We start from the raw sequence: 22,960 nt of genomic DNA on the forward strand, positions 1-22,960 counted from the left end.
ACACTTAAAACAGTAACTGCATGATCACTTGTTGAATAAGCTTGTATCTCTGCAAAGTTTGTATCATCTCCTCAGATCTTAAGTCCACCTTGATCTTTTGGTTCTCACCGAAATCCAATTTTTATTCTTTTCATAATGACTACATGACTGTACCGTCTCTATCATAGAAGCGTGTAGATTATCAGCTTGAAAATTCAATTTCTCTATTCATTAGTTTTCTGCCAGTGTTTTATTACATCTGCTAAATGCTGTAGCAGTGTAGAGAAAATGGACTTTAAATCCAGCATGAGAGGTGCTCATTTTATTTTGGAACTGGCAAGAACAATTGAAAATGATTCCTGCTGCCTTGCTACCTCAGTATACCTTGTACATGCCTATACATCATATAGCAGCATAGGAAATAGGAGCTTACTTGCTTCACCATTTGACCAGATTTCCTCAGTGACATTTTCCAGCACTATTCACATATTCCTTGATGTCTTCACTATCTATTGATCTCAGTCTTGGGATGGGAATGTCCAAAGATTCACCATTCCAAGTGAAGAAATCCCTCCTCATCTCAATCCTAGATGGCCTGCCCCTTACTCAGGTTATCTATCCTGGTTCTACATTCTCAAGCAAGAGGAAACATCTTTCCTGCAATTACCCTGTTAAGATCTGAAAAAAATCTTGGCTATTACAATGATATCGCCTCTCATTCTTCTAAATTTTAGAGAATTCATCGGAATCTTGCTTCAGTGGACAATCCCTCCTTTCCCCATTTCCTCCATGGAAAATATGTCCTTCACCATCAATAACAATTATTTGGCTTCATAGACAAAATAAGATTTTTCCAAGTTTGTCGATGATAAAACTGGTTGGGAATATGAGTTGCGCTGAGGATACTAAGACTTCAAGGGGACTTAGGTAGGCTAATTTGCCAAGAACATGGAAGATGTAATGTAATGTGAAAGGATAAAAAGGTACACAATATTCCATCTCACCAAGGCTCTGTAGAAATGCAACCAGTCATAGAGATGTACAGCATGGAAACAGACCCTTCGGTCCAACCCGTCCATGCCGACTAGATATCCCAACCCAATCTAGTCCCACCTGCCAGCACCTGGCCCATATCCCTCCAATTTGCAAGCAAAACTGCTTGTAATAAAAACCAACATAATATTTGCTTCCTAATTGCTTGCTTATCCTATATTTAGTGGTGCATGAACAAGGATACATCAACATTTTCCAATCTTTTTCTTATTTAAGAAATACTCAGCATTTTGTTTTTCATATTAAAGTGGGTAACTTCTCATTTTTCACATTACATTCCATCTTCCATATGGGCAGGTTATAGAAACACAGACACAGAGAAAGAGAAAGATGCAGAAGGATTCCCTTCAGTCGAAACTGCCTGTTCTATGCAAAAAAAACCTCAGTTTCAACTTGGCCAAAAGTAGTTACCTTTCCTGTAGCACTGAGCTGTGACTTTTGATAAATTAGAGACATTTTCCGAGTGAGTCAGTCACTCTGTACTTCTTACAAACCAGTGCAGCCTTCCAGAGAAAGACAATTGAATACCAAGAGCCTGGGTAGCTGAAATAGAATCATTGGAACAAATCAATCAGAAAGGTGTGTGTGTGTGTGAGAGAGAGGGAGAGAGAGAGGGAGAGAGAATGTGTGTGTGTGTGTGTGTGTGCACATGTGTGTATGTGTCTTTTGGTTCTTCATTTTCTGGGAGGCTGTTTTCCATATCTTCCTCTGTGAAGACAAATAGAAAAAGTATTTCAGTTTCTCTATCATTTCCTTATTGTATTACAAATTGTCCTCAATTGTAATGGATCCACATTTGTAATTATAGAAATGTTCATGTTTTTCACTGGCTCATTTTCACATTCTGTTTCCATTTGTTAGTTGAGAAATGATCTCATTGAGACATACAGGACTCTGAAGGGGCTTGAAAGGGTAAATGCTGAGAGGATATTTCCTCTCATGGGAGAGTCTAGGAGCAGAGAGCTAGACACGGCACTAACCTAAAACTGAGATAAGGGGGAATTTCTTCTCTGAGAGTTGTGGGTCTTTGGAACTCCTTGCCACTAAGAGCTGTGGAACTAGAGTTCTTGGGTATATTTAGGGCTGAAATAAATTGATTCTTGATCTGTCATGGAATTGAGGGTTACGGGAAAAAGTCAGGAAAGGGGACATGAAGAATGTTGGATCAGCCATGATCCTATGGAATGACAGAGTAGGCTCAAGGGGCTGAATGTCCTCCTTCTGTTTCTATTTCTTATGGTTTTCATTGGTCCTTCTTTGCTAAATTCGAAAATGGTCCCAATGCTCAAGTTTACTAACTTTTTATTTTAAATTTATAAGAATTGATCTTTAATCTATTAAACAATCTTTGACTTCCTATTGGTCACACTTGGATTACTTTTCCTCTGGGTTTTTTATGCCTCAAAGTATGTATATTTGCTGTAAATCATATTAATTCTTTAAATGCTAACCATTGCATGTCTATGATACATTTTAATGTACCTTCTCAAATCATCGCAAGCAATTTGCTTTTGTATCTTTGTGGTTTCTTTGTTTAGATTTAAGACCTGAATTTCAGGCTGAACAAGGCCATTTCAAAACTTGATGTAAAATTCTGCATTATTAGGTCTCTCTTTGCTAAAGTCTCCCGTGTTGGGATTATTAATGAGCTGTTTTTTGCTGTCAAATATTAGATCTAAAATAGCCCATTGTTTAATGGATTCTTAATGTTCTGTTCTAGAAAACCATCTTTTATACATGACAGGTCCTCCACAGTTCAATTCTAAATAGGTTTGTCCAACCTATTTGCTGGTTGAAGATTCTCATGATTAATGCATTACTCATCTCCTCTAATTTCCAGATCTATGCAATGCCCTACATTATCGTTATGATTGGGTGGACAGAATCGAAAGTGCCTAGAAGTGTTTGCTTTCCCTTTCCTGTTTCCTAGCTCTATTCAATCTGCATCCTGAACTTCTGATCAATATTCTCACACTGATCTCAGTGCTCCTCTATCTATTTTCTTTTTTGCTATTATTTCCAAATTTCAAAAATCCTTGAATATTCAATCCCCAGTGTTGATAATTCTGCAGCTACATCTACGCAATAGCAATTAGATCATATCCATTTACTTCTTTTTATGCTGCTGATTCATCTACCTTAGTGTGAATTCTGCATGCATTCAAAACAAATGCCTTTAATCTTTCTTCAGATTTTTGATCTTATATAATGTTGGCCTTCATTTCTGTTGCCTTTCAAATTCACATATCTGCTTTTCTTTCTACCATTAACAGCTATGTTTCTCTCCCATCCGAACTTTCTCTCAGGTTTCTTGCCAACCAATGGTAAACTGTTCCCAACATAACTCCTCCCAACTATGCTGAAGATATTCATCCTAATGTGGAGCCCATCTTACAGTACAGGTCCAACCTGCCCTGCAACCAGTCTCCATTCCTCAAATCCAAAGCCTTCTCTCCACCTCCACCAAATTTTCAGCCATTCATTCATTTTCTCTCTGCACCTGTTTCTGTCCTCACTAGCATTTGGATTATTGCCTTCAGAGTCTTGCTTTTAAATCTCTTTATTACCTCTCTAAACTCTGCTTATAAGATCTCATGCCTCTTTCTACTCCTGTCATTGTTATTGATGTGGACCATGATCTTTGACACTTCACCTTCTCCTATAAAGAACTGAATGAGATCCTTGACCCTGGCACCAGGGAGGCACCAACAATCTGGAGTCATGTCTTTAGCTGCAGAAACACTTGTCTCCTCCCCTACCTAAAATGAAACCCTGACCACTGTTGTGCATCCACTCTTCTTCCTTCCCTCCTGTGAAACCGCCTCATCCTGTGCCAGGGACAACCAGAGCTGCACATACCTAATGAATTACTGCCCTCAACAGAATCAAAAACAGAAAATCAATTATTCAGCAAGATGGCCTCCTCGGACTCCTGCATTATCTGTCCATTAGTCACCCATTCTCTCTGACTGTACTCTTAAGTGACAGAGTGGCCACTTCACTAAGCATGTAGTCCTCTGCCTCATGGATGTACCATAGTAATTCTAGCTATTGGTTGAGTTCTGAAACCTAGAGATGGTAATATTTTGGATGCAAGAAGCATCCCTGACTTTCCACAGAATGCACAATATTTCTCCTATTTCTTTTTGAAAGAAGAAGATCTCTGCCTCAACCATTCCTTGTGGCAATCCATTACATACTCAAGTAATCCTCTGAAAAGAAATTTCTCCTAGTATCTCCTTATTATTAGTAACAATCTACAATTGATGACTCATAACTAACTCTACCACCAGAAGTATTGTTCTTACCAATTCACCTTTTAAAACTTTTACTTGTTTTAACATGCTCTTTTACATTTCTCCTTCACTTTTGCATTAATAGCTTCAAAAACTGTTCTTTCCGTCATAGGCTACAGCTTCCCATTAATTGATGTATCAATATTTTTATGATGTTAATGCTCTTTCTGGAAGGGGAAACTTACAAAGTGAACTTCGAACTACATCTGTGATCTGACCAATATTTCATACAAGATGATCTTCCCTGCAATAATCTTGTCGCCTGGCCAATTCAGATTTTAATTGTTTTATCTACTTATACTTGCAACCTTCTTTGGATTCGAACCTTTTTTTTTATTTGTACATCACCACAATTCAGTATTTCTCCATTGAACATGCATTCACTTTCTTTGCCAAATAGACTAGTTTGCAAGGTTAGATCACATGGAATCCAGAGAGAGTTAGCCATTTGGATACAAAATTGGCCTAAAGGTAAGAGGCAGCAAGTTATGGTGGAGGATTGTTTTTCAGACTGGAAGCCTGTGACCTGCAGTGTGCTGCATGGATTGGTCATCTATATAAATTATTTGGATGTGAGTATAGAAGGAATAATTAGTAAACTTGCAGATGGCAGCAAAATTGGTGGTGCAGTGGACAGTGAAGAAGGTTATCTCAGCATGCAATGGGGCCTTGATCAGATGGGCCAATAGGCCAAAGAGAGGTAGATAGAGTTTAAATTAGATAAATGTGAAGTCCTGCATTTTGGTAAGGCAAATCAGGGCAGGACACCTTGAGGTGGAGATTTGTAGTTCCTTGAAGATGGAGTCACACGTAAACAGGGTAGTAAAGAAGACATTTGATACACATCTTTATTGTTCAGTGCATTGACTAAAGGAGTTGAGAAGTCATGTTGAGGCTGTGCAGGGCATTGGTTAAGTCACTTTTGGAATACTGCATTCAGTTCAGGTCTCCCTGCTATAAGAAAGATGCCGTTAAACTTGAAAGGTTACAGAAATGATTTACAAGGCTGATGCTGGGATTGGAGGGTTTGAGCTAAAAGGAGAAGCTGAATAGGCTGGGGCAGTTTTCCCTGAGACATTGGAGGCTGAGGGGTGACTTTACAGAGGTTTATAATATTATGGAGGACATGAACATTTTAAATAACTGAGGTCTTTTTCACAGGGTAGGGGTGTCCAAAACTAGAGGACACCAGTTTAGGGTGAGAGGGGAAAGGTATCTAAGGGACCTAAGGGGTAATTGTTTCATACAGAGGGTGCTGCATATATGGAATAAGCTGCCAGAGGAAGTGGTGGAGGCTTATACAATTACAACATTTAAAATACATCTGGATCGGTGAACAGAAAGGATCTCAAGGAATATTGGCCAAATGTTGGCAAATGGGACTATGTTAATTTGTGATATCTGGTTGATATGGACAAGTTGGGTCGAAGGGTCTGTTTCCATGGTGTACATCTCTGTGCCTCTAAGGATATATTATCTTACATTTGCATTCAATCACATCTGCCATCTCTCTCCCAAACTATTAATATGCTCAAACCTCCCTGAAGTATTTTACGCTGCTGCTTGTTACAAAAAGCCTCTCTATTTGAATCATTGGTAATTGTCATGATCATGCTCTTTCCAAGACTAAAGGATCTGTTTGAATTATAGAATCATAAAATGTTTACAAAACAGGAAGCCATTCATCCTGACTTGTCTGTCTGACTCTGTCAGATTGGAATCTGACGACTGAGGTTTACATGACATTTAGGAAGGAATGGCTGGAGGGATGGCTCCATTAATGGATGATTTTATTAATGCAATAGAGATAGTTGACCCAAATTCAGAGAATCAGAAAACCAAAAAATGGCTTGGGTAGAGCTGATAAAATGAAAAGGCAAGAAGTTACTTTGGGAATGATGTCCAGGCTTCCTAACAATAACCACAAATTAGGGCAGAGTATAAAGGGAGGAATAAAGAAGGAATGACAATGATGATGGATAATTCCAATTTATGAATGGATTGGAAAAAAAATAAATAGGCAAAAATAACCTAGATGAAGAATACTTTATAACTAGTTTCTGAGAATAGCATATTTTTTGACCAACCAAAAAGCAGGCTGTAACAAAACTGGTATTGTGCAATGAAATAAGAATAATCAAGGTCTCAGTGAAGATGACTCTACATAGCAGCAAGCAGACTTTGATTGTACTTTACTTCATTTTGAGGGAGAGAAGAATGGATCCAAGACTAATGTTTTAAGCTTAAATATGAACATTTGAAGGCATGAAAGCAGAGCTAGCTAAACAGGACAGGCAAATTTGAATAAGGGAAATGTCAATAAAGATTCAGTGGCAGGCCATTAAAGGATATTTCAAAATACATAGATTAGATATATTCCAATGGGAAAGAACGTTTGGAAGGGATGTCTCACCATCTGTGGTTCACTAAAAATGTTAAAGCTCGTATAAATCTTAAAGGAAAAGCAAAGAAACTGCAAAAAGACAGGTGGTAGTTCAAAATTGGATGAAATGTAAAGGAGAAAGAATAACTAAAGAATAAGTGAAAATTAGAGTATGAGAGAAAGTTAACAAGAAATAAAAATGATAGCAAAGCTTTCTTGGCATATCCAAAGAAAGAGTGAATTAATGAAGTGTGTTTATGGAATTAATAATGGAAAATAATGAGATGGCAGATGAATTTAATTAGCACTTTGCATCACTCTTGACAACAGAAATTGCAAGTAACATCACAAAATATCTGTAAATCAGGAAATGGAGGGTAGGAAGGAATTTAGAAAAATTAAAGTCACAAGAAAAGTGTGACTGAGCAAACTTTTGGAGCTGAGAGCTAACAAAGGTCTTGATAGACTTCATGATAGGGTCTTAACATAACTGGCTAATCAAATAATTGATGCATAGTTTTAATTTTCAAAAACTTCCTTGATTCAGGGAATGTTCTGTTACATTGAGCATAGTAAATGTAATTCATTTTTCAAAAAGCTGTTTATTGGTGGAGACAGATAGCAGGAAACTGTAAGCCAGTTAATTTGACATCTGGGAAATTATTAGAAGCTATTGTGAATGTGGCTACAACAGGCTACTTCAATAAATTGCAGAAAGCAGGCCAAGTCATCATGGTTTGTTAAAAGAGAAATCATGTTAACCAATTTGAATTAATGATGTCATGGCTTGGAGAAAAAGCTTGCAGATACTCACAGTCCTGTGGAATTGCTGCCCTTGTCCTCCTAACTGGCAAAGGTCATTGGTTTGGAAAGTAATGTTGGAGGAACCATTGTACCTTACTGCAGTGCATCTTGACATTACACATATCTGCCACTGTGCATCAGTGGAGGGAGTGAATGATGAAGGTTGTAGATGGAGTGATAGATGTTGTGGTGAAAGGGAAGTAGATAGCACAGTGGCTCAGTGGTTAGCACTGCTGCCTCACAGGGCTAGGGACCTGAGTTCGATTCCAGCCTCAGGTAGCTGTCTGTCTGGAGTGTGCTTGTTCTCCCCATGTCTGTGTGGGTTTCCTCTGAGTGTTCCTGTTTCCTCCCACAATTCAAAGATGTGCAGGTTAGGTGAATTGACCATGCTAAATTGCCCATAGTGTTCAGGGATATGTAGTTTAGGAACAGTTCTTTGGGGTAAATGTAGAGTCTTGGTTGGAAGGTCATTGTGGACTTGTTGGGTCAAATGGCCTGTTTCCACACTATAGGGATTCTATGACTTTATGAATATGTGCTTATGTTTCCAGAAGGAATTTATTGAGGCATTGCAAAGATTGTCATGGAAAGACATAAATGGGTATTTTTCTGGTTGTTACAAAGTAATGAAAGGTGTGCCATGGGGATCAGTGCTGGGGCCCCAACATTTTAGAATTTACATAAATGATTTAGATGAAAGGTTAGAAGGTATGCTCACTAAATTTGTTTATGGCCAAGGCAGGTAGGAAAACAAACTGGGAACAGGTTAGTGGAAACGTGGTGTTAAGGCAGCAGATCATCAATGACTTTATTAAATGGTGAAGCAGAATCAAAGGGCAGTATAGCCTACTCATGCATCTTATTTTTAAGGTCATATCAACATCCTGACACTTACCATTAACCTTGAAACTGAAACAGACCAGCTACAAGAATTCTGATGTATGCAGCTCAGCTCCTAAACCTCTCAAAGCATGTCCACCATTTACAAGAGTGTGATGGAATACATTCCATTTTACTGGATGAGTGCAACTTCAACAAATCTCACGATGCTTGATGCCATCTAGGACAAAATAGTCCATTTGATTATCACCCTATCCAGAACCATCAACATTTCCTCTCCATACTGATGCAAGTGGCAGATGTGTGTCCCATCTAGTTTCACTGCAATAATGCTCTGAGGTTCCTCCGATATAACCTGCCAAAACCAATGACCTCCTGTAACCAGGAAGAGAAGAACAGATTAGATTACTTACAGTGGGGAAACAGGCCCTTTGGCACAACAAGTCCACACAGATCCGCAACCCACCCAGACCCATTCCCCTACATTTACCCCTTTACCAGAACTCACCAGAACAAAGGACCCAGTATCCAGCATGAGCAAAACCAATATCGTGTACAAAATCCCATGCAAGGACTGCACAAAACACTACATAGGACAAACAGGAAGACAGCTAACGATCTGCATCCATGAACACCAACTAGCCATGAAACGACACGACCAACTATCCTTAGTAGCCACACACGCAGATGACAAGCAAATTAATTCGACTGGGACAACACTACTATTATAGGACAAGCCAAACAGAGAACAGCCGGGGAATTCCTAGAGGCATGGCACTCATCCACAGATTCTATCAACAAACACATCGACCTGGACCCAATATACCGGCCACTGCAGCAGACAGCTGGAACTGACAACTGGAAGCGGCAGAGACAAGCCACTATAAATGCCAGAAGAAACATCACAGAAGCGCTTCACAGGAGGCTCCCAAGCACTGAGGATGTCACCTAGACAGGGGATGAAACGTTTGCAACACAAATTCCCAGCTCGGTGAACAGAACCACAACAACGAGCACCCGAGCTACAAATCTTCTCCCAGACTTTGAACCCCTTTACCTAACACAATGGGCAATTTAGCATGGCCAATTCACCTAACCTGCACATTTTTGGACTGTGTGAGGAAACCCACACAGACACAGGGAGAATGTGCAAACTCTACACAGTCAGTCACTTGAGGTGGGAATTGAACTCAGGTCTCTGGCGCTGTGAGGTAGCAGTGCTAACCACTGTGCCACCGTGCCGTCCACAAGCAGCTGCATGGGAGAATCAACACCTCCACGGTTTTTCTCCAAGCCATGGACCATCCTGACTTGGAACTGTATCATCATTCCTTCACTGTCACTTGGTTATAATCCTGAAATTCCCTTACAGACAGCACTGAATGTACCCACATACTATGGACTTCAGTTATTTAAGAAGACAGTTCACCACCTTCAAGGGCAATTAGGGATGGGCAAAAATTGCTGGCCTGGCCATTGACACACACCCTGTTAATTAATAAAATATCTTGAAACAGTTCACTTTTCTGAGCAACATCCATTTCTCATAATTGTCTCCTGTTCAATTTATGCTGCAACACAGCACTGTACCTGAACTTCCCCAGCAGACCTTTACTGAATGCTGCTGTGAAATTGTTACACTACAGCAATTTAAACTCAATATTCGTCTAATGAGTCACCTCCGCAAAAATGTTGATCAGAATCTCTGATATAATTTGCCTAAATCCATCCCAGCTGGCCTTGATTAATTCATGACTTGTTAAATTTGCATTAATTTAAATCGCTGATGATGAATATTAGGAAATCGGTCACAACATTAGTTAAACTGGCCTATTACTATTCGGAATTTCTCTCTTTTTCTCTTCTTGAAGAGATTTGCATTCACTACCCTCCAGTCCTTTGCCATAATTTGCAATATTTCGTAAAGCTGTGACTAGAGCCTCTTGCTGTCTCTTGTAATTTCTTCAACAGATTGAAATAAATGCCATCAAGCCAAGTAATTTGCATTTACATTTTCCTAACCTTTGGAGAGCTAACTCATTTTCTAAAATTATCTCCAACAATTCCAACCTTTAGCTCACCTGTATTTTCATTTGTGAAAGAAATGCAAATTGTTTATTTAATAACTTTATCATTTCACCTTGCGCAATTCATCTCTTTCCTTGCATCTGGACACAATCAGCTACAAAGATGAAACAGAGTTAGTACTCACCCAAATCTATGGTGACTGTTCTGTATTTAAAATATACTGCAAAAGACATTACGGTTTTGTTGGCAACATTGGCACTAAGTTGAAAGTGGCTTCAGGTGGCAGCAAAATGTGTTGCATTCAAGTTATACTGAAGGCACTACTGATGGAAAGCAGTGAACGATTCGTGCTATTTGTTATTTCAGATTTTTGGTCAATTTTGTAAGAATGGAAGTGCCAGTACAGGAACATTGTGTCGAAGAGATGTGTTGTGCCTATTTACCATCTACAGTGGGCACAAAGCCTATCAATGAAGTATCCTTTGTTCAATCTGCATAAAAACTGATGTCACAGCTAAGTTATTGGGTCTTTTGTAGATATCCATAGACAATAGACATTTGAATATTTAAGTTAGGAGCTGAAAATGTGTTGCTAGAAAAGTGCAGCAGGTCAGGCAGCATCCAAGGAACAGGAGAATCAACGTTTCGGGCATAAGCTCTTCTTCAGGAATGAGGAAAGTGTGTCCAGCAGGCTAAGATAAAAAGGTAGGGAGGAGGGACTTGGGGGAGGGGCGTTGGAAATGTGATAGGTGGAAGGAGGTCAAGGTAAGGGTGATAGGCCGGAGTGGGGTGGGGGCGGAGAGGTCAGGAAGAAGATTGCAGGTTAGGAAGGTGGTGCTGAGTTCGAGGGATTTGACTGAGACAAGGTGGGGGGAGGGGAAATGAGGAAACTGGAGAAATCTGAGTTCATCCCTTGTGGTTGGAGGGTTCCTAGGCGGAAGATGAGGCGCTCTTCCTCCAACCGTCGTGTAAGTTAGGAACCTGACATTTGATAAAAATAACTGTTCATAAAATTTGTTGATGTGTAGTTTGGCACTGGGACTAACAAAATTATTTAGTACCTCCTACAAAACCCACTGAAAATTAAGTTTAAAGATGGCCTTAAAAGTAATTTTGGTAGACTCAGCAGGAATAGGATCATTTGAAGGGATCACAATCTATAACTTGCTGGAAAAGGATTTCCAACCCATTGTAAGATTCACCCAATTTCCCTTTCCAATAAATTCTGATAACGTCTGGATGGTCTATTTCACCATATTTCTATCTGGAGCAATGTTGTAACTGACCCACACGGGCTTACCATTCTGCAAACTTATAGTGACCAGCTATTTATTTTAGGAATGCACAGTCCCAAGTGAAGGGAGTCAACTGGTATTTATACTGCACCTTGTTAAAATATTGAAGTGTTAATGAATTGTCATTTTCCTTTAACCAACATCGCTTAATTCCGTTAGTGAATCCCAGAATCATGTTGTCTCCACATTTTTGCACTGTATGATGGAAATTAATTGTAGCTAATTGCTACAGATACACAGCATGTTTGGTTTGGAAGATGTTCCAGTGAAAGACTGCAGCTGCAAATGTTGCTGCAGATCCTGCTGTCATTTCAATTTTGTGATCCACATAACCAGCCTATTCTTACAAGTGGACCCAATTCCTCTGTGTACATTTGTGTGGCTATTACTTGATCTTGTGGGTCACTGAATTTGTTAGGGATTTGTCAGGCCAGCATTGGCACTGTCCTGGTGGCTTTTCTGTGCTGCAAGTAGATCTAAGGTTCTGTCAATCATGGAATTACACCACAGGGGAGAACATTGTCCCAATAATTCACAATGATGATTGTGTTGAAGTGATTCCAGATGAGATTGTGGCTGGCACAATCTGTGAATGATTATCATTTTGTAGCACTAAAATAGACCTTTTTATGTGGAAGGCCAAGAGATAATAAGGTTTTAAAACGATCCAGGAGTTCAAAGGTATAGACAGAGAGAAGATATTTTCAATTGACATTCTCTCTCTAATAATGAAGTAGCTGCCCATTAAACAGTACGGGCTAGTCACAATCAATGAAAGCTTTGAGTATACCAGGGGTCCTCATTGAATACCAAAGCCATCAGCAGAGAGTTCTTAGTATTGTGTTGTATGCTTCAGTTGTGTAGATGAGCAGACAATGTTCAAGTTTACAAGCAGATTGCATCACTTGAATTGGAGATAGAAAAATCATGTTCCTCTCCACATGCAAACAAGACAATTCCAGATTCAGAGATCATGAATACCAAGCAGCTTCTATCCAATCAATAATTTAGGAGAAATTTATCTCTCCTGAGAATGATTAAAATATGGAATTCTAGATCTAAGGAATAGTTAAGGCAATTAGCACATATGGGAATCTAGATCAATCAGAAGGAAGGAAGGTATGGTGATAGGATGAAATATAACAGGAAAAGATGATGCTGAAAAAAAACAGGAAATACTGGAAAAGCTCGACAGATCTGGCAGCATCTGCAGAGAGAAATCAGAATTAACCTTTTGGGTCCAGTGACCCTTCCTCAGAACTTCAGGTTCAGACCTTTCCTCCTGTTCTAAGGAAGGGTCACTGGACCCACAAGGTTAACTCTTATTTCTCTCCACGGATGCTGCCAGACCTGCTGAGCTTTTCCAGCAACTTTTGTTTTTGTTTCTGATTTCCAGAATCTGCAGTTCTTTCAGTTTTTATTAAGGATGATGCTGATGTGAAACAAAATCACAAGCATGGACCAATTGGGCCTCTAGATTAGAATCTCTACAGCGTGGAAACAGGTCCTTTGGCCCTACAAATCCACACTGACCCTCCGAAGAATATTTTGCCCAAACCCGTTCCTCTACATTTACCCCCTAACCTACGCATCCCTGAACGCTATGGGCAATTTAGCATGGCCAATTCACCTAAGTTTTGGATTGTGGGAGGAAATCGGAGCACCCGGAGGAAGCCTGCGCAGACATGGGGAGAATGTGCAAACTGCACACAGTCAGTCACCTGAGGCTGAAATCGAACCCAGGTCCCTGCTGCTGTGAGGCAGCACTGCTAACCACTGAGCCACCATGCCAGCCTATTTTACTGTATTCAGGCAAATCATACCTGTGCAGTTATATGGAATCTAGCAGCTAGTTGCTGCAGGTTAAAATACAGCTGATTCCAGCTTGCTATATGAACAACAAATGCAGGCTGACAAAGCTGTAAAAAAAAATGCAGACTGGGCAGTCAACATGCTGAATCTACCTTCAACAGTGAATTAAAAATTATTTAAGTTTCTGAGTTGGCATTATACAGGCTGAATTTATTCTCAGGTATTTGTCCATTTTTCCAAATCATGGCTGTTGGGACATTTGCCAAACGTGTTTTAAGATTAAGCGAGAGTGATTACTTCTGAGAAATATTCTTAATGGTACATAATTTCCACTGTGAGAAATATGGCAGGTACAGCTGACTGTTTTAGGATAAAAGCATCATGGCTTCTACAATAGGGTTAGGTAGGTTAGACTTAGTAACAGGAATTCACTGACATGATAACCTTGCAGTTGCACACCAACTTCATGTTAAGGGAATAGAACCTTCTGCTGTTTCTGTTCAGCTCTCCCTTGAGGTGTGCCCATAGAGTAATGTGTGAGCTATTGATGGCTGCTTTGTGACACTGGGAATCTTGCAACCCTGACAATGCCATATATCTGCTCCTCCCAATTCTCTGTAGAACTGAGTCAAGTAAAGCTCTCCCTCATCATATAAAGGAGCTTGTGACCTTGCTGATAGAGTGACAGAGAGCAAACGGAGAAATATTGGTGATGATGAGCCTCGGCATATTGTGTGGCCAGCCCAAGTACAGCATTGGAATACTGCGCTATGGCTGTGTCTTTAGATATTAAATTGACATCCTTTCTCACCTGTTTAAGTGATAATTAATGGCACTTTTAGAGAGTGCAAAGATTTTATAATGTTTTGATTATCATTCCTTACTCCATGAATATTACTAAAATTATCTTAGGAGTGTTGCAAAATATAATTATATATTTTCTTTCATTCACTATAACACTGAAGTGAATATCACAACAGGATTGAGGTAGAAGCACATCTGAATTGACACTGCACGGGATGCCAGGAGCTGGAAATTTTAAATTGATGTGAACCTGGCAAGATGAAGGAGTTGTTTTCCAAGTCAAAGCACAACCTATTCCAATTGTTCTGCAAATTTGATGTATCAGTTCCTTAGGTCATAGTTTCAGATCACAGCTATGAATCAATTTGGAATTATTCCAGCAAAGGCAATTTCCAGTACTTGGATTTAGGGATATCGTGAGAAGTGGTTAAATGAGATCTGTGGACAAATGGAGACAGGTTTGCTGAGCCTAGGTGGCCTTCTCAGTATTCAAATATTCTTGATTTTTTTTTGCATATTTCTTTTTCCATCCTTTCCTAGGGGTAGGCAACATTTTGTGGTGAGCTGCCCTAGATTGCAAATTGTGCTTAGTTCCCTCATGGTCCTGAATAGCTCTGCTACTCACTTCCTTCATCTATCAAACGCTGAAGGGCGATGTGGAAAAACCAACTGCTTCTTCATATCTTTAAAATGTTATCATTGTCCCTTTATAGTAGAACGAAATTTTGAAATGCTCCTGAAAATTTTTGTAATGAGGGAGAGGGTCACCGTTTTAACCAAATGGTTAACTGTAGATAATTGTTTACATGCAACTGTAACTGTAACCATTTTATAGTTTGCTACCAAACATCCGACACTAATTAGTTTGACACACTTGGATTGTCATTTCTCTTTGAAATACAGCACAAGAAAAAATAGTGGTGGACAAAAAAATGAAACTGCAAGTTCTAGAATACTCAGCGTGTATGAGAATGTATATAATAATGGAAGTGATCAAACAGAAGATAGAGACTCCTAATGACAAAGATTAAAATGACTTGGATATGAGAATGCAAAGAAAAATTTCAAGATTTACTAATGATACAAAGTTTGAAAGCATGAGGATAATAATTTTGGTCAGCACAACATCGTGGGCTGAAGGGCCTGTTCTGTGCTGTACTGTTCTATGTTCTATGTTCTAATACCAGCCCAATGTACTTAAACGTCCCTGAAACCTGATCGCCAATTTTAAATACTGTTTTAAGCCCAGTTATGACATTGCTTTTCAAATTCACTTGTTACTGTCGTAAGAAAGCATTTATGGACAGCATAAAGATGCTTGAAAGTTACCCCTCTACCACCCCACGGTGTCAGTAAAACACAAAAGGGTCAAAATTCAATTGAAAACAGCTTAATTTTAATAAAATGGACCTTACCGAGAGGAACCAAAATCTAGATATAAATTTAGGCCTCTTTAACACTTAGCTTAATGCCCCCTTTTGGAAGAAATGCTTCTCTTTCAACAGGTCTCCTTGCAGATCTATATGTATAACTAGAAAACGTGCATTTTTACAGAATAAACCTACTGAGGCAAATTTGATTTTGCCAACTGAATCATAATTTGAAGAACCACCAGTCCCAGAGGTCAGCCATTCCACTACAAATGCAATGGACCAGCAGCAACAATGACCACAGTAGCAGCAGTTATTATGGCACCAATATTCCCGAGAGAGTCAAATGCACTTTAGCAAACAGCAGATACCAGACAAATAGCCAACACCAATCCATACACATACTATCAGAAGATCTGAACTACTTCAAGACTATTTGTGTATTGTGTGTATAGGGACAGACTGAGGAAAAATGTATTTGATGACTAGGATCATAAACCCTAGACTAGGGTCTTGGTTTAATGAGCAGCAGTGATTTCAATGCTGTTAAATGTTTTGGTGGCTTGAGTGACCTATAGCAGGTACCTCAAAGCACTAGAGCAGTGTCACCAATTCTTCAAATGCTCCTCTAAACCCAGAGGCAAAAACACTAAACCAACCACAACACCCTCTCCCAAGTTAAAACAACCAGCATCAAGGTGCTGTTCAGTCAAACTCAGCTTCACCAAGTAATTCTACAATTTTATGTGGAATATGTTGGCCATATACCTAACATCAGGCTCATAAAGCAGCTGTGTTCTGTCGAGAGCTCAGTCATATCAGGAAGCAAAGTGGAAACACTTTGCTGATATCATAAGATCATTCCTGAAGAGGTCAAACACAGCTGCTGATTCATGGGGGTCCTGACTTGAAACTAATCAAGATGGAGAAGTCTTGTTTGGGAAGGAGTCACACACATCAGCCGACTTCATTGGAGATGTGTAGAGGTGAAGTCAAATCATCCAAGAGAGCACATAAACGTCCAAACTATCCATCTACCCAACTCTTCAAGCATCCCCTGGCTGCAGGTGGCAGCATCTGCAGATTGTGCATTGAACTTATCTGCCATCTCCGAACCCATCAAACCAGGTTGGAAGGATATCTTCCTCAATCTGAGGGACTGGCTAAAATGAAGTAGAATAGACAAAGTTGGAAGAGTCTAGAAAGTACAGGTTTTTATCCCCACGATTGATCATTTTTTTCTATGGACTATGTCAAATACTTTCAGATGATAGGGCATGCATTTAGTTTCCTTTCTTTTAGGAAGAGTGAATGTTTGGATAAATCTCTTTGTACACTGTGACTCTTAAAGTACTAGGCATTGTGCAGAATATGCCATTAAGTCCAGGAATATATGATTCTTACAAGTCCACATAAGCAAATATGACCACCACATTCGTGACATCACCAATACCTGTAGTCACACACTAACTGGATGCTAAAGCCTGAAGTTTTGTAATGAGGAAGAGGGTCACTGTCTTAACCAAAACAGTAACAAAGTCTGTGCAAACTAGGTACCCACTATTAAGGCCAGTGAAAAATGAAGGTGGATTACATTTGTATGTTCATGGTTTTTGAAGAAGCTGCATATGCTAAAGTGAAGTTACTTTCAAATAATCCATTTTTTTCCCATGAGGTGTCTTAAACATAATCGGAAAAAGCCTAAAGCTGCTAGCATTTCTTAGAGGCATATGGTACCCTTTCAGAGAGGTAAACTTACCATCTGGATAGGCCCAGGCCATCTTTGGGACAGAATAAGATGCCCTTTAGCAGAAGTCTGATAGCTTTTACAAAAACTGAAGAGCCTTTGGAGTAGTTAGAAGTGGACATGTATATAAATAATAAATACTTAAGTTAATTCTAACTAAGTTTGTCAAAGGAACTGGCAAATTGTCAAGGCAACTGTTAAGCTCATTAGAATTATTACATGCTCATTGGAGCTGTCAAGTTTATTGAACTGTCAAGCTGTCAAGGAATTTAACTGTCTTGGACTTTATTTTTTTCTAAAGTCTATCTGTAGTGTAAAAAGAAGTTTGCTATTTCACTCTATTGACATAAGCCTAAGGACTATCATTATTGGGTTTATTATGCACGATGAATTTGACAACCTTATCACTGCGATGTGGCTGTCAGTTCATAGCTTGATTGATAGATCTAAGTCTTACTAAGAGGCTTAACTGGCACTATGAACGCAAATACTTGTTTTTCATTAGGATTTGAAGAAAGTTGAATATGGCATAAGTTCTGAACTGTGTCCCTTTTGGATACTGAATGAGTTGGCATGAAGAGTGTAGTGGCAAAGGGTGGTGGGTGAGAGTATACTTTAGCATAAATTGGCAAGGGGGTATAGAAGGCCATGGGGCAAGTGGAGGGACATAGGGTTCCACTGGGATCATGAAGAGCTATAATGTGGAAAGGTAGAAGTGAGTTGAGCATTCGTTGCCATGAATAGGGAATGGAGAGTATGGCGTTATTGAGTGAGGGGGTGAAGACTGAAGGGTTTTTTTGAGTTAACAGTGGCAATGAAGTCCCAGGTCACTGAGGCTAGCCGTTCACAGATCTCCTTCCATACGCTGCAGACACCCTATACCTGCCTCTAAACTCTTTCTGGAATCAGTGGACCGAATTCCCCTTAAGAACCATACATTCCAAACTTCCATCTTGGAGCAAATATTAGACTCGCTGTGGCATTTTTTCCCCACATTGGGTTTTTATTGCTCTGTGAATATCCTCGACTCTCCAAAGCAAAGATCCAGGCCCAAGGGTTTGAAATCAGTTTTCATTTGCATAGAAGAGGTTAAAAACAGGTCTGTCATAGCGACTTGAGTGCAACCTATTGTTCTATGCACTTATTCCATGATTTGATTGAAATTAATATCCTGTTCACTTATTTATCTGAGTCTTTCCTTAGTTTCTATGCTAAACTGCAGGCACACATAAGCAGCAAGATTTTCAAACATAGTCCTCTGGTTCTGTGAAGCCTGTTGACATGATGTGAGCAGATGTGTGAGGTTGCATTTAGAGAAATTATTTCTCAACACAAGGGTGTTTACCATTTTCCCAGCTCCAAAACCAGACATACCAAGATATTTCCAAAAGGCACTGTGCATAGAGAATACAAGATACAATTACGTAGCTTCCTTTTAAAACAAAAGTTCACCATTAGAACACTACATCTTTGTTACTGAGATTTAACTTCTCTAAATTATTGATGACTGCCAGTGATGTTTATTCTTTTCATTTATTATACCAAAAGATCCAAGCTTTTGAGACAAGTAAATCTTGTTTCTAATACGTTAATCATTTCTATCAATTAACCTGTATTCACTCCAGTTGATAACCTAACATTTGTTTGTGAAAATACTCACACTATTGACAACAAGGTTATTGCAGTTCAATGGGTTGTTTTAGAAGTGTTAACATAGCAGCATCTCAGCAGGTGTTGTTCCTGGAATGTTTCATTATAAGTAAAAGTGATAGGACAGCTGCCAAATAAGGCAGCTTTAGCCTGCAGCTGAAAACCAACCCAATTTTTTTCTGTTATTGTAAGTATATTTTCTGAAGCAATGAAATTCAAAATTGATTTCTGGAAAGTGGATTTGTACAAGAGAAAATGAAGTTTATTATAAAAAATAGTTCTTTGAAGTATACAGTCAAGCTACATCAACTAACTACACCCAGTCCTTTTGCAAAATTTACAGCTGTTTTAGAATATTGGTACTTAATTGATGTTTTACAGTTGTAGCATATTTTTTCTTGTTATTATTAAAAGAGACTTGGAATCTAATTAGTGCCTTTAGCAGTAACTGAGAGAGGAGGTACAGTCAGGCAATGTAATTTAATACTTGATAGGTAAGCACAGTTTACACGAATCATTCAAGGGCACTTTTAGTCCATCAGCACCTGCAATAAACAGCAGTCTTTGCCAAACATTTCCAGTAAGATCGCTTCAAAGAAAGGGAGACCAGAGTTAAGTTTATCTCGTTAGGTGAGTCAGTTCTCTATTGCTATCATCAGATGAGTAATGAAAAACATATAAGTATTGTGCCTGGTTTTCTATTCTTATATTAACTTATAAAAATAATTGTTTGCGCGATTAAGCATTCTTAAAATAAAAGCTTGAATGAAAGAGTTTGAACATCAGAAGCTTATGAATGAAAAACTTGAAAAAGTTAATGATGTTACTTGAACCTATAATTAGAGTACAGATTTGCTTTGAATTTTTCTACTTGTCTATATATATGAAGATATGGTATTATTATTTTTTCCTACTTCTGGAATATGACTACCCAACAGTATACTCTATGTGCTTAATAAGGTAAATCCTTCACAAATGTGAATTATTTGATTTTCAACATTTTTATTTATGGTTCTCAGGACATAATTTATTTGAGGGAAATTCTCTTCATGATGTTTTTTTTTACCCATTTTAAAGTTTTCATGCAATCTCTTTCCACAATGTTAGTAGTATTTCTTTATTTCAAAACTGCTCTGGGGAAACCTGCTTTCTACAACTGCTTTAGCTGTAAGGCAGTGAACAACATCTGTTTAAATGAGTCTTTTAATTAATCCAGTAGTTCTGGGTCTTGCTGAAAGCCAATTTCAGTCAAGTCATTTTAACCTCAACTTTTAAAAAAATTGCTGTTGGACTGTCTGTTTTGTAGTTGCACTATGGTTTATATGGTTTATATGTGGTTCATCCTTCATTATTTTGTTTCCTGAATAAAATATATTTGTACAGAACTTATTTTGAGCTAAGGTTGTTCAATAAATTGTGAATGACAATACTGTTTGCTTCATCCAATGTAAGAATAAAAAGAATTGTACTATGTAAAATAAAGTTTGCATTTTGTTTAAAAGGATGTGAAAGCTTGGCCTATAGCTTTACTGACTTAAAATGAGGTTTCAGATTTCTCTGTAAATGTTAATTGTTCTGAACTGGATGCTAACAACAGAGATGAGATAGTTCTTCTATCAGTGTTTGGAATACTGTCCCTCAATGTGCAGTACAAGCCATAAGCTTAACCCTAACCATATCTGATTGGCCATCACCTAATGAAAGGAGGTGAAACTTCAAGGGGTAGAATGGCCTATAAACGTGGTATATGTTATCAGTAATATTGCGTTTAAGTTAAAACATTGAATTCAGACTTTGTTATAAACCATTTCTTTTATAATCAACAATCATCTTTATCACATAAAAAGACACAAAACAAATGGTTAATTATAGATCAGAGTAACCAAATAGAGTACTTTTAAGATTGTGCACATTAAAAGTTCCTAATCCAGCAGAAAATATTGAGCAATATTCAAATAATATAAGCTTGACTTCTGTTAAAGAAAATTCCTTCATTACATTTATTATATGTAGATGTCCCATATTCATTTTATTATTATTATTAGGTTTTATTCTTCATTTTGGATGAACCTTGAAAGGCATAAACAGTTGGAAGGAATTGCATTTTCCAATATTTGTGTTTGTTAAAAGAAAGGTTGTGATGATTACAAACGGTTTCCATTTACAAAACCTGCATGAGAAATAGAAAACGTTTGTTGCTAGGCAACAGTATTGTGTAGCAGCACTTATCCTCTGTGCATATAAAAGGGAGGCAATTAGTGAGTCAAGAGTGGTAGGGACAGTAATATAAAAAGAATTAACTGTCCTTTTAATTAAATGTCTTTATTTGGGCCAATTGAGGTAGGGAGGCCAGTATGAAAGTTATCGCAATTGTAGTTGTTCACAACTTAACAAGTGAGGACACAACATGAGATTCGAGAGCTGCAGTAATTTTGGTGCTATTTCCATGGTTTAGTACCAAAATGGCATCCACAGAACTTCAGGTGAAGGAGTTAGCAAAGGTGGGCCAGAAGCAAGATGAGTGGGCAGAATATTATGCCAGTCAACTTTAAGCAGCACAAAGGGAAGGAAACTCCTCAATAGTGGGAAATTGAACAACTTGCGGGCACTTGTGAATTATTTTCTGCTGGTTGAATGTGTGCAAGTGCTTACTGAGGAAATTGTTGTAATCTGTGAAGTATGCAGGCACTGGGACCACAAGTAGGAAAGTCTTCAGTTGTTGTGAACTCTGGATACCAACTACCAGCAACTGGTAGTTGGCAGAGCTCACCACTACAGTCTGCTGCATGGTTGATGGAAGCCTGTTGAGTGTCAGTGGAGCAGACCACATTTGTTCTTATAAAATGTCCTCGAGTATTCTGAACCAAGGAGGCCTGATTTTGAACTCTGCCGTACCATCTCAGCATGGGGAAGCTATAATCTTGGTTGACTGGCTGACAAAAAAAATAGCAAGGGCTCTCATGGATTGGTAGTGTTGGGAGTGTAAGTGTTGTTATCCTGAAAAAGAACAGAAAGTTTGTACTCCGATTCTGACAATCTGTGAGAAGATAGATTACTGGACTGTTGTGACAGCCTGCGAGCTTCTTGTGTTCAGAGCTAGTGTGGCACCAAACTGTTTATACAGTATGGAGTTGAAGCTTCCTGACCTCAGTCTGAGCATTCAGACTGGATTTTGCCAGTGCTACAATTCCTATTCAAAGTCCTGTGTAAATTGATATGCAGCCAGCTTTTCCCCAGCTATGCTGTACCCCCCTTGGATAGATTTCCCACCAAACTGGGGCTTGATTGTGTGCAAGGTCTGGTCATGATCAATTTTTGAACAAATTATTTACATAATTATAGACTTCATTATTCCCGAAAGGATCAAAAACGACAAAGGCACTTTCTCTTCATAAATCCTCAATATTAAACCGATGAAATGTAATTCCTTTACTTCTATGAGGAATTTACTTTGTGAAGAATAACTCCATTCTATGAGATCCTAATATGAAATAATTACAGAGATGAGACCGGAACCACATCTTTGGCATAAATTTGTGAAGTGCAATAACTTCTGAAATTAGATAATAAACTCAAGCTCTGTTTCATGTATCAAACTTGAATGGCTTAACATGCAAGTCCAGTTCCATTTCATTGATCTCTCTTCATTGGTTTTCCATCTTCTTATCATTTCAAGCAGGGCCTTCTGGTTTCTTCTGCGTTAGACCACATACGAGCAAGCCTTTGAATACAATCTTGGAGATCTGTTTGTTAGAAACGTGATCTGTTTGTGATTGTATCTTTTTAGACTTAGTCCAAGACGCTATTCACAGTTAATTCCTTCATGTAACCCCGTCTGCATGTAACTGTAATTTATTTTGGTATCTGACACATCTACCCGTCATTGTTTTAGATGTGAG

General features: G+C 38.7%; 1 protein-coding gene across 3 annotated transcripts in view; it reads left to right on the forward strand.

Annotated features, from left to right (window-relative positions):
- pkib (protein kinase (cAMP-dependent, catalytic) inhibitor beta) overlaps positions 1-22,960 on the forward strand; it is a 79,771-nt gene that overhangs the window by 21,358 nt on the left and 35,453 nt on the right. Inside the window, exon 1 of one of the 3 annotated variants that reach the window (XM_072555934.1) lies at positions 19,604-19,691. The exons of the other annotated variants lie outside the window; for them this stretch is intronic. The gene's annotated coding sequence lies outside the window, so the exon portion shown is untranslated. Of the gene's footprint in view, positions 1-19,603; positions 19,692-22,960 lie in introns of those variants that run through there. 3 annotated transcript variants of the gene reach the window in all.

This window comes from Chiloscyllium punctatum, chromosome 3 (assembly GCF_047496795.1).
Source record: "Chiloscyllium punctatum isolate Juve2018m chromosome 3, sChiPun1.3, whole genome shotgun sequence".
In the NCBI taxonomy this organism is placed as follows: domain Eukaryota; kingdom Metazoa; phylum Chordata; class Chondrichthyes; order Orectolobiformes; family Hemiscylliidae; genus Chiloscyllium; species Chiloscyllium punctatum.